At 44.2% G+C, this 19,142-nt stretch overlaps 1 long non-coding RNA gene across 1 annotated transcript in view; it reads right to left on the bottom strand.

The window, feature by feature from the left end:
* Positions 1–488: 488 nt before the first annotated feature.
* LOC144608883 (uncharacterized) overlaps positions 489–19,142 on the bottom strand; it is a 213,962-nt gene continuing 195,308 nt past the window's right edge. The window contains exon 4 of the long non-coding RNA XR_013549249.1: positions 489–648. This is a non-coding gene — a long non-coding RNA (uncharacterized LOC144608883). The remainder of the gene's footprint in view (positions 649–19,142) is intronic.

The following is a 19,142-nucleotide window of genomic DNA, read 5'->3' as shown; positions in this document are numbered from 1 at the left end:
AGGGGTGATGAATAAAGAGTGAAGCTTTGTTTACCTAATGCAGAGCTAGTGAGGTTGCTGCTCTCATCATTGCAGTTAAAGTGAATACATACTCTGCTATTAACAATTAGCTCTATTTTACAATAAAAGTAATTTCATAATTGTTCAAAACACTAAAGGGGGGTTGGTGGGGTAAAGTGTTATACATATGATGAAATGTGAAGGGACATTAGGAAAAGGCATCAAAACTCAAAGTCCTGGAGGAACTCGGCAGATCGTTTCCTCTAACACTTTGTGTTTTGATCGAGATTTCAGCATCTGCAGTTTAGTTTAGTTTTAGAAATACAGTGTGGAAACATGCCCTTCACCCCACTCAGTCCACGCTGACCAGTGATCACCTGTAAACTTGTTCTCTACCTACACACAGAAACCAATTATCTTACTAACCTGCACATCTTTGGAATGTGGGAATGAACTGAAGCACATGGACAGAACCCACGCTGTCACAGGGCGAAGGTTCAAACTCGGTGCAGATAACACGTAGTCAGGATGGAACCCGGGTCTCTGTTGCTGCGAGGCTAGCAGCTCTACCGGCTGTGCCACTGTGCCGCATCATTCTTTATTATGTCTCCATTAGTAAAAGCCACGCCTTTCTTTCTGATCATTATCCTGTATTAAAAAGAAAGATTGATTTAGAATTTTACACATCTCAAGGTGCCTCACAGTCGATGGTGTTTCAGTCATGCGGTTACTGTTGTACTGTGAAATATCAGCTTTGTGCCCAGACTCGTGGAGTAGGACTGAAGCCCACAACTTCTGCCTCAGATGCCAATATGTTACCAACTGAGCTATTGCCCGTAACTGGAACTATTGGGAACGGTCACTCCACTAGCTATGATAATATTCCTTTGCAGATTTAACACAAGATGTGGTGGGCCAGTCAGTGAGCAGTGTGGACTCATCCCAAATGAAACAAATGCTGACTACATTCTGACTGTTTCACATCTTCCAGTAGGAATATACCCTCAATTGATTCACTCAAACAAAGGAACATGACGGAGCATTGCAGACCAACCTTCACGCTCAGCACTTCTGAACTTCCCTGATCTCGTTCCTCTTGCTATTTGTTTTCCTGTCGCTCTCCTCACACTAATGCGATAGAAGAGAGCCAGTCCTTCTGTCACTTTTTCCCATTCAGTGGTGCCCCACAAGGCATGTCGATGTTACGTTTCCCTCTCACCCCATCCCCACTCTGCATCTCCCAATGTACCTTGATGCAGCTCTTGCACTTTTTTATCTGCACATTCTCTGTAGCTGTTCAGCACTGTTTCCGTCTCTCTTTTTGCACTACATGTATACTCGTGTATGATATCATTACATACATGTATGGTATGATTTGCCTGGATAACATGCAAAACAAAGTTTCTCACTATATCTTGGTACATACTAGGCCAAGTGGACCCGTTGGGCCCAAATCTCTCCTGCATTGGTGCAGCACCCTCTCCTCTCCCCTACCCTCCCCTATCACCCCCACTCCATTCCCCTCAACCCCCCTTATCCTCCCTCCTCCCCCCTCCCTCCCTAGGAGATATTTTTAAACTTTAAAATGTGGATAACTTTAAAAATATAACACCGATTTCAATGAAACTTCTTCCATTAGCACCAATGGTGAGTAAGGTGGGCCTAAATTTGTTGCGCAATCGTGTACTGTTTTGGCTGTAGTTCAGGAACAAACAAACAAATGAGAGTTTTAGTATATAGATGTCAATAATAATAATCCAATATCAACTGTATATCCACTTCAATAATTAATTTGACTCTTAAAATTAAACAATGTTTCCTGGAATACTTCTTGGTTGATGTATATTCCACACCCATTGCCTCAGTCACTGTCTCTTCAGAGTTGTAATCTCACCAAATCCACTTCAACTTCCATCACACACGTTAAAGCTAACTTTGTTTTGTGGAGAAATATTCAAAACAATGCTGAGGTGTGATAATATTTGCTGATAATGTTGAAACCGTCTCAACGGTTGTAACGATGGTCTTGCTGTAGAATTCTGGAGAGATTACTGGGCTCGGGTCAGAAGCACTGTGTAGTCAGTGTTTATATCCATTCTACTAACTTTAAATTGAAAAAATAAACAAAGCATAATTTCAAATGAGATTGGAATTGCATCTGATATAATCCCCTCAGGACAAGAGCAAATGGACACAGAGATGAGTAATAATTATAATCAGCTTTTGTTATGGTAGGTTATGTGGTGAAATAGACTTTGCAGCTTCAGCTTATGGCATGTTAAAGATTTTAAAGTGGCAGCATGATTCTAGATCAAACCCATCCTAATGTGACCACTCGTCCCTGAGGCCATCAGCAATTAGAAAATATGCTGGAAATACTCAGCAGGTCAGGCAGCATCTGTGGAGAGCAAAACTGAATTTTTGGTTTTTGTTTCTGAATTTTGGGCTTTACTTTTTTTACTCTAACCTATCAGTTATTAAAGCACTGCAGTGCAGAAGCATGCCTTAGTGGTTTAACCTAACCCGAACAGAAAATTGTAGTCTCTAGATTTATTCTGATCCTACCCACTGAATAATGGGCATGTAGAGAGACATGGAACTGCAGATGCTGGTTTACACAAAAAGACACGAAGTGCTGGAGTAGCTCAGCAGGTCAGGCAGCATCTCTGGCGTACATGTGATTGGTTGGAACTGCCACGGAGGTCTCATGGCAGGGATAGGAGAGCATTTAAAAACAAAACTGAAGGGATCCATGTGTTTATACGTAAAAGATTAGATTTCAATAGCAAGGAAGGCATGGTAAACTTCCTCGAATCCTGGGTTAGACCCCAGCTGGAAGGTTGACACCATTTTTGGCCCACATTTTCAAAAGACATCAAGATGTTGGAGTGAGTGCAGAGTGGTCCTGAATGGTCCTGAACATAAAAAACTGCCGGTAAATGGAGAGATTGTAAAAGGGGAAATTATTTTTCTTAAATCAGTGAGGATCAGATAGGCAAGTGTTGAGAGGGAAACACCAATGAGGAAGGAGAAGCTTTATTGAAGGTGCATGGACTGTGTGGCTGTCTTTTGTACTCAATCATTCGATGACCCTACAGCATTATTTGGGCCTGAATGCAATTTAACCCAAGGCTCAAGGGTAATAAGTTCTACTTATTGCCCTGATTACACAATTTAGCAGAAAATAAGTGCCAGACTGAATTGGATTGAAAATCTGCTTTACGTAGTGAAAGGGCAGCATTCTGAACCAGTTCATGCTGCCATCTGATAAACTCTGGGAACAGATACACAGTCTTCAGCAGTTGGCTTAGTAACCTGTTTTCTACGCTCATATTTATCAACTAGCATGACTTGAAATTTCAGGATTAGATTTATTATTATTGTCACGTGAACCAAGGTACAGTGAAAAGCTTTGCTTTTCATGCTAACCAATCGGATCAGATAATACTCTTCTTAAGCGTATTATCAGATAAGAGCTCTTCATCCGTTGCCTCCGCCTTTGTGCCTTTTTCTATGGGAAGGAGTCCTCGCCACCCAGTGATGACCTCTTCTCTCATCTCCACCGGTCCCCCTCTTCTTGGACTCCCCCAGATGGCCCTCTACCTTCTTTAGACCTTTTCATTTCCAACTGCCGGTATGACATGAACTGTCTCAACTTTTCCACTCCCCTTACCTACTCTAACCTCTCCCCACCTGAACGTACAGCCCTCTGCGCACTCTGCAGCAACCCCGACTTGATAATCAAACCCGCCGACAAGGGAGGTGCCGTGGTAGTCTGGTGCGCTGACCTTACCGGGCTGAGGCCAGGCGACAACTCTCAGACACCTCCTCCTACTTATCCTTGGACCATGACCCCACAGATGAGCACCAGACCTTAATATCACACAGCATTTCTGATTTTATTACTTCCGGCTTTCTGTCCTCTAAAGCCTCCAACCTTATCGTTCCCAAGTCCCGCAAGGTCCAATTTTATCTTCCTGGCAGACCCATTGTTTCTGCTTGTTCAGGTACCACCAAATTAATTTCCACATACCTCGACTCCACCCTATCCTCCCTGGTCCAATCCCTCCCTACCTATGCCCAAGACACCTCACACGCTCTTTGTCTCTTCAATGACCTCCCATTCCCTCATCTTTACCATGGATGTCCAGTCACTCTACACCTCCATCCCTCACCAGGAAGGTCTTAAAGCCCTCAGTTTCTTCCTCGACCACAGAAGCAGACAATTTCCATCTACTAATACTCTCCTCCGCCTGGTCCTTACTCTCAACAATGTCTCCTTCGACTCCTCCCTCTTCCTCCAAATCCAAGGTGTAGCTATGGGCACGAGCATGGGCCCCAGCTATGCCTGCTTCTTGTTAGGTACGTCGAACAATCATTGTTCCAGGCATACACTGGCCCTATCCTCGAACTCCACCTCCGCTACATTGACGACTGCATCGGTTCTGCTTCCTGCACCCATGCAAAACTCACTGACTTCATCAACTTCCCGACTAATTTCCATCCTGCACTCAAATTCACTGGGACCATCTCTGACATCTCCCTACTGTTTCTGGATCTCACTGTCTCCATCACAGGAGACAGACTATTGACTGACATACACTACAAACCTACTGACTTCCATAGCTATCTAGACTACACTTCTTCCCACCCTACTTCCTGTAAAGACTCTATCCCCAACCCCCAATACCTCCATCTACGCCGCATCTGCGTCCAGGATGACGTTTTCCATACTAGATCATCTGAGATGTCCTCATTCTTTAGGAAATGGGGGTTCCCCTCTTCCATTATAGATGAGGCTCTCACTAGGGTCTCCTCAATATCCTGCAGCTCCGCTCTTGTTCCCCCTCCCCCCATTCGCACAAGGACATACTCCCCCTTGTCCTCACCTTCCACCCCATCAGCTGTCGCATACAACATATAATCCACCAACACTTTTGCCACCTCCAAAGGGATCTCACTACTGACCACATCTTCCCATCTCCACTCCTTTCTGCTTTCTGCAGAGACCGTTCCCTCCACAACTCCCTGGTCAACTCGTCCCTTCCCACTCAAACCACCCCCCTCCCCAGGTACATTTCCCTGCAACCGCAGGAGATGCAACACCTGTCCCTTTACCTCCCCCCTCGACTCCATCCAAGGACCCCCGCAGTCTTTTCAGGTGAGGCAAAGGTTCACTTGCACCTCCTCCAACCTCATCTACTGTATCCGATGTTCCAGGTGTCAACTTCTGTACATCGGTGAGACCAAGCACAGGCTCGCCGATTGTTTCGCTGAATACTTCGCTCAGTCCGTCTTAACCAACCTGATCTCCCGGTTGCTCAGCACTTTAACTCCCTCTCCCATTCCCAATCTGACCTTTCTGTCCTGGGCCTCCTCCATTGTCAGAGTGAGGCCCAGCACAAATTGGAGGAACAGCACCTCATATTTCGCTTGGGCAGCTTACACCCCAGCGGTATGAACATTGACTTCTCTAACTTCAAATTGCCCTTGCTTTCCCTCTCTCTCCACACACTAAACAGCAATGAATTCTCCACACACTGAACAGCAATGAATGGTTAAGATTTTGCCAACATGGATCTGATGAGCAAGGAGGCAAACCGGTCTGAGGATGACCTGGAATCATCAAATCCACAGGCTGGCCTGTGGAACTACAATATTATGCTAATTCTCAATGCTTAAATATGAAACTTAACAGCTGGAATAATAAATTGTTAACACATCTAGACTTACTCCCTTACATTCTTACAAACTACCTAATGTCCCCACCATGCCATTCCCATGATTAAGAGCACAGAGTGGAAGGCACCAACACTTCTGAGTCTCTCCCATGTCAGCCCCATGTGCCTACAATGGAAGGAGCATGCCAAAACCCAAACAACCCACCCCTCTTCTCACCAAGCACCACCTGTCACATCTGTGGCTAGTTATCTGGTTGTCCTGTAATCAATGAAAGATAAAGGGATGTACATTTCTATTGCAAAACACAAAGTGCTGGAACAACTCAGTGGGTCAAGCAGCATCCATGGAGGAAATGGATAGGCAATGTTTCAGAAAGTCCTGACCCAAAACATCACCTATCCATTCTCTCCATAGATGCTGTCTGATGCACTGAGTTACTCCAACACTATGTGTTTGCTCAAAAGTCCAGCACCTGCCGTTCGTTAAATATCTATTGGGCTGTTCCTATCTTTAGTATGTCCCAAAGCTCTTTACTGTTAATGAAGCATTGGTATTGCTTTAATGTAGTCACATGTACTGGGATATAGTGAAAAACTGCAAAGTATATTTGAAGTGTTGCCATTGTTCGAACATAACAGCCAATCTGCACACATCGAGATCCTACTCGCTGCAATGTGACAATGGTTATCATCGGTGATGGATGGAAATATTGGCCCTCGTACACCTGTAGAAACCCTCTGACCTTCTTTGAAATTGAACGTTGGTATTTTATAAACCCAGTGGAGAGGGTAGTAAGTGTTGAGAGAAGAAAATGTTTGGGATAAACCTTCCATGGTATTCAATAGTTTGCAGAAGAGGCGCTCTGAATGCGAATGCATCAAGGGCTTCATCACTGAGGTATGAAACTAAACAATGAGAGAGGTGGAAGGAACAACAGGGAGTAGCCAAGAGAGAAAGCATTGCGAGAAGAATGGGAGAGGAGGTTAAGAGAGGTGAAGGGGGGGGGAAGAGAAGTAAGGTTAATGGGAAAAGGGATGAGAGGAACAGAGGATTCTGGTTCTGGTTGATTACTGCGCAAACACCTCATAAGTGGTTATCTTGCAGAGGGAGGAGGGTGGAGGAGAGAAAGGGGAGCGGGAGGAGGGAGTAGATGATAAAGGGAATAAAGAAGCAGGGAAGAGGAAGAGGAGTGAGGTAGGAGAGTACCTTGGAAGAGATATCAGGGAGAGTGATGACTTCTTCACTTGAAATCAGTTTAATCTGCAATAAGATGTTTGTTAGGAAGATTGACAGTGGGAGAAACATGGGATTAGACATTCCTCAGTGTCTGTGCCAAAATTACACCAACTACTCCTTTCAGCATTTTCAAGCTGACAAGTTGTTCATCATTTTTGTAACATGTTTTCCTAAAGTGATGAAATGATTGCTGTAAGACTTAGAGACAGATTACTGGAAGCAATTATTGGTGACAGAAGGAACTGAACAATTTCCCCTCGCTGGGAAGCACACGCTGGGAACTGGGTGATAGTTTCTAGGGGACAGCCTGCTGAGTTTTGCACTGTCTCTTCAAAGCTCAATTTCACACAAGTCAGGCACCTTAATGAGAACAAGAGCCATTCACCCTTCAGGTGTGTACTACTAGTCAGTGAGATCATTGCTGAAATATCTCCATCCACAGGGCTTTCTCCATCGCTGCTCCCACCCTATGGAACTCACTACCCCAAACCGTCAGAGACTCCTCCATACTCACCACATTCAAAACATCACTGAAGTCTCACCTGTTCAGTACTGCCTTCAACCACTGAAGGTCACCTCACCTTCTGTCTCCTTTCTCTGTTCGTTTACTTATTTATCTATTTATTCACTTCCCTATGTTCTCTAAATCCCTGTAAAGCGTCTTTGAGTATATGAAAAGCGCTATATAAATGTAATGCATTATTATTATTATTATTATTATTACTTGTCTTTGTTCTACTTCCCTCAAAGCCTTTGCCAAATGAAAACAATGAAAGATAATTGGACAGATACATGGATGGCAATGGTTAAGAGGGATCTGGGCAAATGCAGGCAAATAGGATTAGCCCAGTAATTTCAATTGACCACAGGTTCAAGCTCTCTTGGTGTCATGGGGTGGGGGTGAGGGGTGAGGGGATGGGGAGAGAGAGAGAACTTCCATATTTGTACTGCCCTTGTGGGAGGATGTTCTTTCTGGCACTACCTCTGCATTGCCTCCATCCAAATCTGTCCTTGACATCAGGTTTTGTCTGACAATCTTATAAAGGACCATGGAATGTATATTTTGACTAATTTTGCTGTGTAAATGAAAATTGTTATGTTAGCACATTGCATAGATTTTCATTTAAAGTGGAGTTGATACCAGTTTAACCACCTGCTATGGGCTCCCTCTGTTCATTCCACCGAAGGGAGGTTAGAGCAACATGAATTCTGCTCACCACATAAAAATGGTCTCTGTGGATATCACTCTATCATTGTCTGTCCCCCTTTTTTTCTTTTTAAACAACAAGGATTTAATGAATAGAAAATAAGCATTTCTTCAGCAAGTACTTTGGCACTGGGCAAACTAACGGCAGAGGAATGGGATTCAAATTCACAATTGTGTAGAAGCTAATTGGAACATTAGCTCCTCAAGCTGGTCAGTTATTGAGTTCTATCTTGTCTGATCAGCAGCTCCGTTTCCTCTCCCTTCTGTGTGCTCCTGACTCCCTGGAACACATCTCCAACCAAGACAACAATTTCAACACAATCCAGGACAGCAGTGCCTAATACCTGACCCCAGTATACGTGGGGTATGGTGCAGCAACTCACCAAGTTTGCATCAAGATCACCTCCTGTCCTGTGACTGCTACAACTGCAAAGAAGCAACGTTGTCGCATCCCAGCTCCCGCCCTCCCAGGTCACAGACATTCCCAACTTGGATGTACATTTCTGAACTTCTCCATCACTGGGTCAGAATCATAAGTTCATAAGAAGCAGAATTAGGCCATTTGGCGAATCAAGTCTACTCAACCATTCAATCATGGCTGATCAATCTTTCCCTCTCAACTCCATTCTCCTGCCTTAACCCCAAAACCCCGACACCCTTACTAATCAAGAATCTGTCAATCTCTGTCTTAAAAATATCCACTGACTTAGCCTCCACAGCCGTCTGTGGCAATGCATTCCACAGATTCAGCACCCTCTAACTAAATAAATTCCTTCTCATCTCCTTTCTAAAGGTACGTCCTTTTATTCTGAGGCTATGGTCTCTGATCCTAGACTCTCCCACTGGTGAGAATCCTGGGGCCACCTGCCCAACATCACGAAACAAGTGCCTTTGCCATATAGACTGAAACAATTCAAGAAGGAAGCTCACCATTAAGTTCTCATGAGGCTTCCAAGGCAGCAAGTGCCTGCCTTAGCTGCAGGGACAAGAATCTGCAGAATGATTTTTAGTAAGCTTGTCATAAATCCTAAATCTGATCATAGCCAGTAAATATTGTACAATAATCCAGATGGCAATATCTGACCAATTCATGCCCTGCCTTTCCATAAGATAGCTTTCTATCATATTTTGGTAGCTCTTAAAATACAAGTAATCATTTATTAATAAAATAACAGAAATACATCCAGAATTGGAGAAATTGATCAATCTATGAATGAGGAACACTCTGCAGAAACTCACTCAATAGATTTCCTGAATCGTAGCACGAGAAATGGGTTTTTAATGATTAATTCACCAAAAGCTCAGCAAAATGTTGTCAGAAATGTACAATGCTGGAAATATAATATGCTGGAGTAACTCAGCGGGACAGGCAGCATCTCTGGAGAGAAGGAATGGGTGACGTTTCAGGTTGAAACCCTTCTTCAGACTGATGTCAGGGGAGTGGTCGGGACAGAGATAGTATGTAGTTGGAGACAGTAAGACAGGTGGGAGAACTATAATATGTTTTCAGCAACAACGATCATCAATATCAGTCCCCCCCTCGTGATGGTCCTCAACACATCTCAGTGAAACTGCTGCCCCTTAAAAGTATGAAAGATGGGATAGTCTTTCCCTAGGGCTGAACAATGAAGAATAACTGAATGTATAATCAGCCATTATTCATTGAGAGCCACTGCCCATCACCTGCAAGGCTGGCCCTTCGATCCTGCTCAGTTATCCAGTTCAATCTGAAAGGTTTTATTGCAGCAAAGCATTCGTACAAGGAACTCCACAAGCTTCTCCTAGCAAGCAAAGTCTTCGTCCACAAGCAATGTCTGCTCATCATGTGCTAAGGGAATGGAGGACCAGTGGAGATTGTAATGTATCATCAACCAAGTGATTTATTCACAAAATGCTGGAGTAACTCAGCAGGTCAGGCAGCATCTCAGGAGAGAAGGAATGGGTGACGTTTCGGGTCGAGACCCTTCTTCAGTCTGATTGTACCAGCATCTGCAGTTATTTTCTTACATCAACCACGTGATAGTCGGTAGGACCATCCCACAATGCAGGCAGTTTATTACAGAAGGCTCCACGTATAAAACCTTTGAAGGTACCTGGCCATTTGGAGCTGAATATCCATGAAAGGACAGACAAAAAGAATAAGAGGGTGGTGAATTGTTACTGTAGAAGGAAATTGAAGAAATAGTGAGACAGGATATTGGCTCAGACCATCAAAATATCAAATCATTCTGGGTAGAACTAAGACTAATTGGGAGTTGCCTCCATGCCTCTAAGCAGAAACACTGGTCATGGCATCAAACAGGAACATTTCAATGAATGTTACAAGGATATTCCTGATTTTAATCTGCATATAGACCCGTCAAATCAAATTAGCAATAACACCGAGTATGGATTCCTGCATTGCAGCATGGATTTTTAAATCAGTCTGTAAAAGAGCCAGCTAGCATATGGGTACTGGAAAGAAGGTTCATTAGGATCCTTGATGCAAACTTGGAAACTGGGAGGTTACGAGCAGCGAGTTGGTTCCCAAAGACTGAGAAGTTTCATTGAACAGCATGGTGGTAGATAAGCAATAGTTAACACCTGCAACAAAAAGTATCAACAGGTATGGAGGGAGCCCAGAAGTATGGTATTGGGAGAGTGTAGTGTCATAAGTGTATTGGAAGATGGAACAGGCTTATGGGGCCAAATGGTCCATGCCCCCTCCTGTTCTTCAAGTTTTTCGTCAAGTCGAGTTGAATATATTGTCATATGCACATGTACGCTAAGGTACATGTACAATGGAAATCTTGCTTGAGGCAGCATCACAGGCACATTGACTCAGACAACACATAAAAGCATAAATTATTCTTAAATGCCCCACAAATCGCACATAAATTATAGACATGGCCACAAATCACACATAAACAAGTCCATGACAAATTAACAAGAGGAAGTCTGTAGCGTTCCATGCTGAGGTAGGACTAAGGTTGTGCAGATCAGTTCAAGAACCCGATGATTGTAGGAAAGTAGGTGTTCCTGAACCGGGTAGTGTGGTTCAGGCTTCTGTACCTCCTGCCCAATGGTAGCAGTGAGAAGAGGGCATGGCATGGATTGCGGGGAGTACTGATGATTGATGCAGCCTTCTTGAGGCAGCATCTCATGTCGATAATCTTGATGATAGGGAGAGCTGTGCCCAGAATTTTACTGGGCTGAATTCACAACTCTGTGGCGTCTTGCATTCCCATACTTTGGAATTGCTGCACCTGTACATGATGTAACCAGTACAGTAACCTGTCGAGTTTTTTTGAGATTCATGAAAATGCCAAATCTCTTTAAACTTGTAATGGAGATGTGGGTGCACCTGGTGCAGATTAAGCTGAACACTAAAATGTTGAGTCCAATTCCAGGCACAGCATGTTGGAATGATGCCAAGGGCTTGGAGAGGACACTTACCGGAATGGTTCCAGCTATGAAGGAGCAGCTCAGTGAAGGGATACTTGAAATTTAATATAAGAAAATAACTGCAGATGCTGGTACAAAACGAAGGTATTTATTCACAAAATGCTGGAGTAACTCAGCAGGTCAGGCAGCATCTCATGAGAGAAGGAATGGGTGACGTTTTGGGTCGATACCCTTCTTCAGACTGATGTCAGGGGAGCGGGACAAAGGAAGGATATAGGTGGAGACAGGAAGATAGAGGAAGATCTGGGAAGGAGGAGGGGAGAAGCTTGGACAGTTTTCCCTCGAGCAGATAAGACAATAGACAATAGGTGCAGGAGGAGGCCATTCGGCCCTTCGAGCCAGCACCGCCATTCAATGTGATCATGGCTGATCATTCTCGATCAGTACCCCGTTCCTGCCTTCTCCCCATACCCCCTGACTCCGCTATCCTTAAGAGCTCTATCCAGCTCTCTCTTGAATGCATTCAGAGAATTGGCCTCCACTGCCTTCTGAGGCAGAGAATTCCACAGATTCACAACTCTCTGACTGAAAAAGTTTTACCTCATCTCAGTTCTAAATGGCCTACCCCTTATTCTTAAACTGTGGCCCCTTGTTCTGGACTCCCCCAACATTGGAAACATGTTTCCTGCCTCTAACGTGTCCAACCCCTTAATAATCTTATGCGTTTCGATAAGATCCCCTCTCATCCTTCTAAATTCCAGTGTATACAAGCCTAGTTGCTCCAGTCTTTCAACATATGACAGTCCCGCCATTCCGGGAATGAACCTAGTAAACCTATGGTGCACGCCCTCAATAGCAAGAATATTCTTCCTCAAATTTGGAGACCAAAACTGCACACAGTACTCCAGGCGCGGTCTCACTAGGGCCCTGTACAACTGCAGAAGGACCTCTTTGCTCCTATACTCAACTCCCCTTGTTATGAAGGCCAACATTCCATTGGCTTTCTTCACTGCCTGCTGTACCTGCATGCTTCCTTTCAGTGACTGAGGTTAGGGGAATATCCAGAAAAAATAGCAGATCAGTAGACCGGAGATACTAGCTGGATCTTCAGAGTTGCTGCATTTTGGATTTGGTACAATAACCCTCCCCAGCAGGAGAATAAAAGATGCTGTACAGTGATAAGAAGAGCAAACATTGCCCTGGGCTGTAAACTAGAATTATGGCAGGGAAGAGGAGAGGAGGTTATTTAAACAGTCAGGTGACAAGTCCCTCAAAGATTTGTGAAAACCTGCAAATAATTGGGAAGGTGGCAAAGGCAACACAGATAATGACATCCACCCACATAGCTCGTTTGAATTGAGTGCAACATACAACTTCCTGTTCTGATGAGGGTATTTTAGAAAGAATGCTGCTGTGATAAAGTCTTATTATCTAATGTTACAAATCTCAAATGTGACATGTTACCTCACTAATCAGGCGTGCAATGAATCTGCAGCACACATCATTCCACTGCCTGTTTTCTGGATCTAGGTCAATAGACAATAGACAATAGACAATAGGTGCAGGAGTAGGCCATTCAGCCCTTCGAGCCAGCACCGCCATTCGATGCGATCATGGCTGATCACTCTCAATCAGTACCCCGTTCCTGCCTTCTCCCCGTACCCCCTCACTCCGCTATCCTTAAGAGCTCTATCCAGCTCTCTCTTGAAAGCATCCAACGAACTGGCCTCCACTGCCTTCTGAGGCAGAGAATTCCACACCTTCACCACTCTCTGACTGAAAAAGTTCTTCCTCATCTCCGTTCTAAATGGCCTACCCCTTATTCTTAAACTGTGGCCCCTTGTTCTGGACTCCCCCAACATTGGGAACATGTTTCCTGCCTCTAATGTGTCCAATCCCCTAATTATCTTATATGTTTCAATAAGATCCCCCCTCATCCTTCTAAATTCCAGTGTATACAAGCCTAATTGCTCCAGCCTTTCAACATACGACAGTCCCGCCATTCCGGGAATCAACCTAGTGAACCTACGCTGCACGCCCTCAATAGCAAGAATATCCTTCCTCAAATTTGGAGACCAAAACTGCACACAGTACTCCAGGTGCGGTCTCACCAGGGCCCGGTACAACTGTAGAAAGACCTCTTTGCTCCTATACTCAACTCCTCTTGTTACGAAGGCCAACATTCCATTGGCTTTCTTCACTGCCTGCTGTACCTGCATGCTTCCTTTCAGTGACTGATGCACTAGGACAACCAGATCTCGTCAAGCTGTAGGGAGATGGAAGATCGAGGGATGGTCTCCTCAGGCTAATTCCCCACATCGGGAGAGAACAAATTATGTTTAAATATTGATTAATGTGGACGCATTATTGGCAAAATTTCTCTGTAAACCTCACCAGGTAGTACTGGCCTGTTGGTTTGTCTGTGATGTTTGAAGTCTATGAATATTTAGTCCTAGTTGGTTACACGTTCTTGGGCTAAAGATCTGCCCTTGATTGCTTGGATACAGCAGCAGCATCCTTACATTGTGCTCTGGTTCAAAAATATACCACTGTGGAACTCAATTTGGGGTAGATACAAAATGCATCTCTGGCGAGAAGGAATGGGTGACGTTTCGGGTCGAGATCCTTCTTTGGACTGAAGAAGGGTTTCAACCCGAAACGTCAGCCATTCCTTCTCCCCAGAGATGTTGCCTGTCCCGCTGTTACTCCAGCATTTTGTGTCCACCTTCGATTTAAACAAGCATTTGCAGTTCTTTCCTACAAACTCAATTTGGGGAGCAGTTTCCAGCACACACTCACTGTACTATCGCATGTGTGAATGCAGACAGTGATGGATTCTGTTTTCATTTGCTGTTTCTTATTATATAAAATCTTGATTTACAAAAGTGCCAATCTCAGACCCAGATGATCCCAAACAACGTCATGGCCAATGAAGCACTTTAGTAGAAATGAAATGAGCACACAGGAAGAGCCATAATCAACAGCAAAGGAATTGTGATTGCTGCATTGCCAAAGTGTGAGATTAAATTTGAAGTTGTCTCCATTATCTTCCACCATCACCCATATACCATGGGGGTGTCCATCACAATCAAACAGTGCATTAGCAAATTTGAGCAGCAATCAATGTGCTCCAGGTTGCCAGATGACATAGCATATGAATTGCACAAGGCCTAAATTCTGTGGATGAAACCTCAAAGACTCACACTCACAAAGTCCATTCAAATTCTTCTCTCAGAGGGGGGAAGCAAAGGGGGACACGTAGCTCACGGGTCTGGCGAATAGGTCAGGGGATGGGTCTGGCTCTAGGCGTGAGACTGTCTGAATCTGACTCTGGGTCTGAGTCTGGTCTGGGTCTGGTTCTGGATCATGGGCTTAAACCTGGGTCTGGGACTGGGTCTGGGTCTGAGTGCATGGTGGCTGCACAGGACAGAGGCCAATGGTTGGGGGATTATGTAGAAATCTGTCACACAGTAAGGGAATTGTAGATGCACCTGAAGTTGGGTCTCCCCGGGGCTGGACTCTATGGTCATTCCGTCCGTGTGCAAATAAAATTATAGAGGAAGCGTTTACAGAAACATAGAAAATAGGTGCAGGAGTGGGCTATTTGGCCCTTTGAGCCAGCACCGCCATTCAATATGATCATGGCTGATCATCTAAAATCAGTACCCCGTTCCTGCTTTCTCCCCATGTCCCTTGATTCCTTTAGCCCAAAGAGCTATATCTAACTCTCGCTTGAAAACATCCAGTGAATTGGCCTCCACTGCCTTCTGTGGCAGAGAATTCCACTATGCATTCAAATATGCTTTGCATGCTGTTGAATACCGTGACTTACATCTGTGTGTTTCAGATGTTGGAATATCAGATGAGCAGAAAATCGCAGAGTGTAATCCGTCTGGTTAATCCCTGATTTAAGATAAGGGACATTTTTCATAGAAATTCAATCAGCTAGGATGTGCTCGCCAGCATGAATCCAAGGCTCCAGTGCCCCCCTTGGGCTGGGGCTGAGGGGCAGACAATGTTTTGGATCTTTAAAGTGAATCCTGCAGCTGGACATTGGGAAAGCCACACACGGTTTGTGAGGTCTCATTTTAATGCGCCAGGACTGGGGTATTTGGTCCATGATGCCACCAGCCGAGGAATCGCAGGCTCACTGCTTGCAGCATTTTTGGGAGGATTTGAGATGTAGAAAGTTAAGTTTTGTAGATGGGAGTGAATTGTTATCTGACAACAAGGGAGGCAGCAGACCACAAATATGTTTCAGAGCTCTGACTCTGGCATTGTTTTCCTGGATTTTTCATTTAATTGGCTCATTGTGAGAATTCCTGAGAGTTTGTCAGCTGTCAGTGATGGTGAGAAGGTCACTGCTTGCTGTCAGCATCTCTGTGCATGCTGGGACTATTGGCAGAGTGTTAGATGGCAAGAATGATCCAAGGACGATCTGTCACCCGGCTGTACGGTGACTTCCTTTGTTCTCCTGCTGACCCAATTTACTCTGTCACTCAGATCCATTCTTCCAGTCTTGGCAAAGAATCCTAATTCCTGCAGCATGGTCCTTGATGCCATGCCAGAAGCCATCATTCAGAGGACAGAAGCACTCACTGCCAATCTGCTACCCCATTGACATGCACAGATAAGGAAAAATCAAGACCTCACCCAGGAAGAGAATGTCTGCAAACAGACGTCACAAGCAAAAGCCTATCTCTGCAATTGTTGCAAACTTCACTGGGAGAATCGATCAGAACACTGGAACTTTAGCTGTCAAAAATGATTTACTTTCATGCTTGTTGCCTGTTTGTCTATGAGTGTGAATGAGTGAAAAGGAGAGAAAGGGCAATGCCAAAAGACCAAAGGCGTCCTACAAGAGAGGCCACTGTCCACCAAGACCAATTGGCAAATTACAGTTGAGACTCAAAGCAGTTTGCAAAAGAGACCCCAGGAAGGAACAGTCTAGAGAGGACCAGATGGCAGCAGACAGCTAGCAAAGGGCACAGCTTATCAAGGATGAATGCACACAATGTGCAATGGCGATGCGTTCTGCACAGAATCAATACTCTCAAGAAGATGCACTAGATAAATGTACTGAGTGCAACAGTAGATGGACCTGCTCTCCCATGTTCGAAGATCCAGAATCACCTTAGACAAAGCAAGGTAAAATTAATAAAGGTCATTCAGCCCTTGAGCTCGTTCCATCAGTCAGTGAGAAAACAGCTACTCTTAACTTTATTTTATTTATCTTGTTTCAAACCCCTCAATGCAACAGCAGGGATCTGGTGTTATAAACTCCTGTTACCCCTCTGGGTAGAAACAAATGTGGAAAATAGTACTAGGTACACCTGGAGAAACAAGAGACTAAGGAAAATACCAAACCAAAAAATACCAAACTCTGAAACATATTTATGGTACCACGAAAAATAAAGATGTTCTGCAAAATGTTCAACAAAGAGCAGCCGACAATCCAGTGTAACTAAAATGCTCACTGACTTAAACTGGGACTTCTTGAAACCAGACGCCAGATGCTCAGATTGACTACCCTTCACAAGATCATCAACAAGGACATCGACCTCAACATTGACTTACACGTCAAAGAGAAAACAACAAGATCCGGAAGAAGCCACAACAAGCAACCTGTAGTTCAACAACACACTACACTCCTACATCCAGTCTTTTTTCCCTGAAGCAATTTCCCTCTGGAATGCCCTCCCACAATCCTCTGTTGACATGCCCACCTATGCAACCTTCAAGACCTCCATCCAGACCCACAGACGGCAAAACCCCCGCCAGACCAAACCCACTCTCGTCAACTTCCAGTATAGTCCCTGGTGGACTCTTCGGAGGTGATGACGACGATACAAGATGTTGCAATTTGGATCAAAAGATAAATCGCTGGAAGAACACAGCATTTTAAGCAGCACCTGAGGAGGCAAAAGTGTAGTAAACATCACAGGTCATGAAGCATTAACCATGCTTTACTTCCATAGATGCTGCTTGACCTGCTGAGTTCTTACAGCAGTTTATCTTTTGCATCTTGAGACCCAGCTGACTGCTTGACAGATGTATATTTTAACATTTTGAGGCACAGGAGAATGTGCCTGTTTTGCCAATGCTGGCCGGCAGTGGGCTGGTCCCATTTATTCTATTCTCATTTCTTGATTATAATAATTTTGTAATTTCAATGAGTAGGATCCTTTGCTTCAGGCTGGGAGTGTTTAGGATTCATGAGGATAATGAGATTGTGCTTGACTGAGTTACAGGTATCTTGCAGTGCGAGAAGGAAGCAGCAGCATATTTAAGCACAAAAACTTTGACAAAATCTGTTTGTGGTGTTGATTTATTAAAAACAGAGTATCAATTGCTTAATATAAAGCTTATTTATTTCAAGGGACTTACGCCTCCAGTTCAATGTATTTATCATTAGTTAAATTTAGAAATATAACAGTAGGTTCACCGCATGTACAGTTGCCAAATCCAGTTGCACTGGAGACTTTAGCCTCTCGAGGGAAGACTGTATTTCAGCATCTCAGCACTTTAGTCTCAGGATGAAGTGTTGTTAAATGATATTGTTAAATATCCGGACCAATTTAACAGTTTAGAGACTTGATTATTTTGCCTTGCATAGTTTCATTGCAACACGTCAGGATGGGACGAGTGGGTGAAACAGCCTTCTAGTAATTGAGGATCAAAATTAAAACAACACCGATAAGAGAGAAAGTAGTAGGGTGCCACATGGTGCAGCTAGTAGAGCCACCTCCTCACAGAACCAGCGTCAAAGATTCAACCCTGATCTCACTGCGCTGTCTGTGTGGAGTTTGCACATTCTCCCTGTGAACACATGGGTCTGCTCCATTTTACTTGCACATCCCAAAGAAGTGTGGCTTCAGGAGTTAATTGGCCACTGCTGATATAGTGATATTGAAAGTACTCCAAAGGAAATTCAGATTAATTAATCCAGATTATTTTGGGGGATGAATGGGATGTCCTATTGAGAGTGGTTAGACAGTTTCTATTCCTTGAAGTTTAGAAGAATGAGGGAAGACCTTATTCAAACATATAAGACCCTAGAGGGCTTTATGAGTTAGATGTTGAGATGTTTTCACCAGTGGGAGTGTCACGAATAAGGGAACATTGTTCCGCAACAAAGGGCAGCTCATTTAAAACTAAGGTGTGTAAAAACTTTCTCTTTCAGAGGCTAGTGAATCTCTGGAATTCTCTGCTCCTGAGGGTGGTGGAGGCCAGATCATTAGGTATATTTATGGAGGAGATAGACAAATATTTGAAAGGTCGAGGAATTGAGTGTTATGGGGAATTGGCACAGAAGAGGAGTTGAGGCTCACATAGATCAACCGTGATCATATTCATTGGCAGGGTAGGCTTGAGGGGCCGAGTGGCGTATACCTGGTCCTGTTTCCTTGCGTGATGTGTAGTCAATGGTAGAATCCAGAGGAGTTACTGGGCTCGTGAGAGTGAATGGGTTTCAGGGAACAAACGGGAACTGGGATTGTTCTGTGAACTGGTATAGGTTCCATTGGACAAATAGCTTCCTGTGTCGTGAGCGAGTGTGGAAATACCTGGCACAGAGTTAAGACAAAAATCTATTACAGGGATGGGATACACTCCAGCTCATTCAGGCCCAAGT

Source organism: Rhinoraja longicauda, chromosome 33 (assembly GCF_053455715.1).
Source record: "Rhinoraja longicauda isolate Sanriku21f chromosome 33, sRhiLon1.1, whole genome shotgun sequence".
NCBI classification, from domain to species: Eukaryota; Metazoa; Chordata; class Chondrichthyes; order Rajiformes; family Arhynchobatidae; genus Rhinoraja; species Rhinoraja longicauda.
Note: the sequence above shows the minus strand (reverse complement) of the source record. Positions and strands in the feature narration are given on the sequence as shown.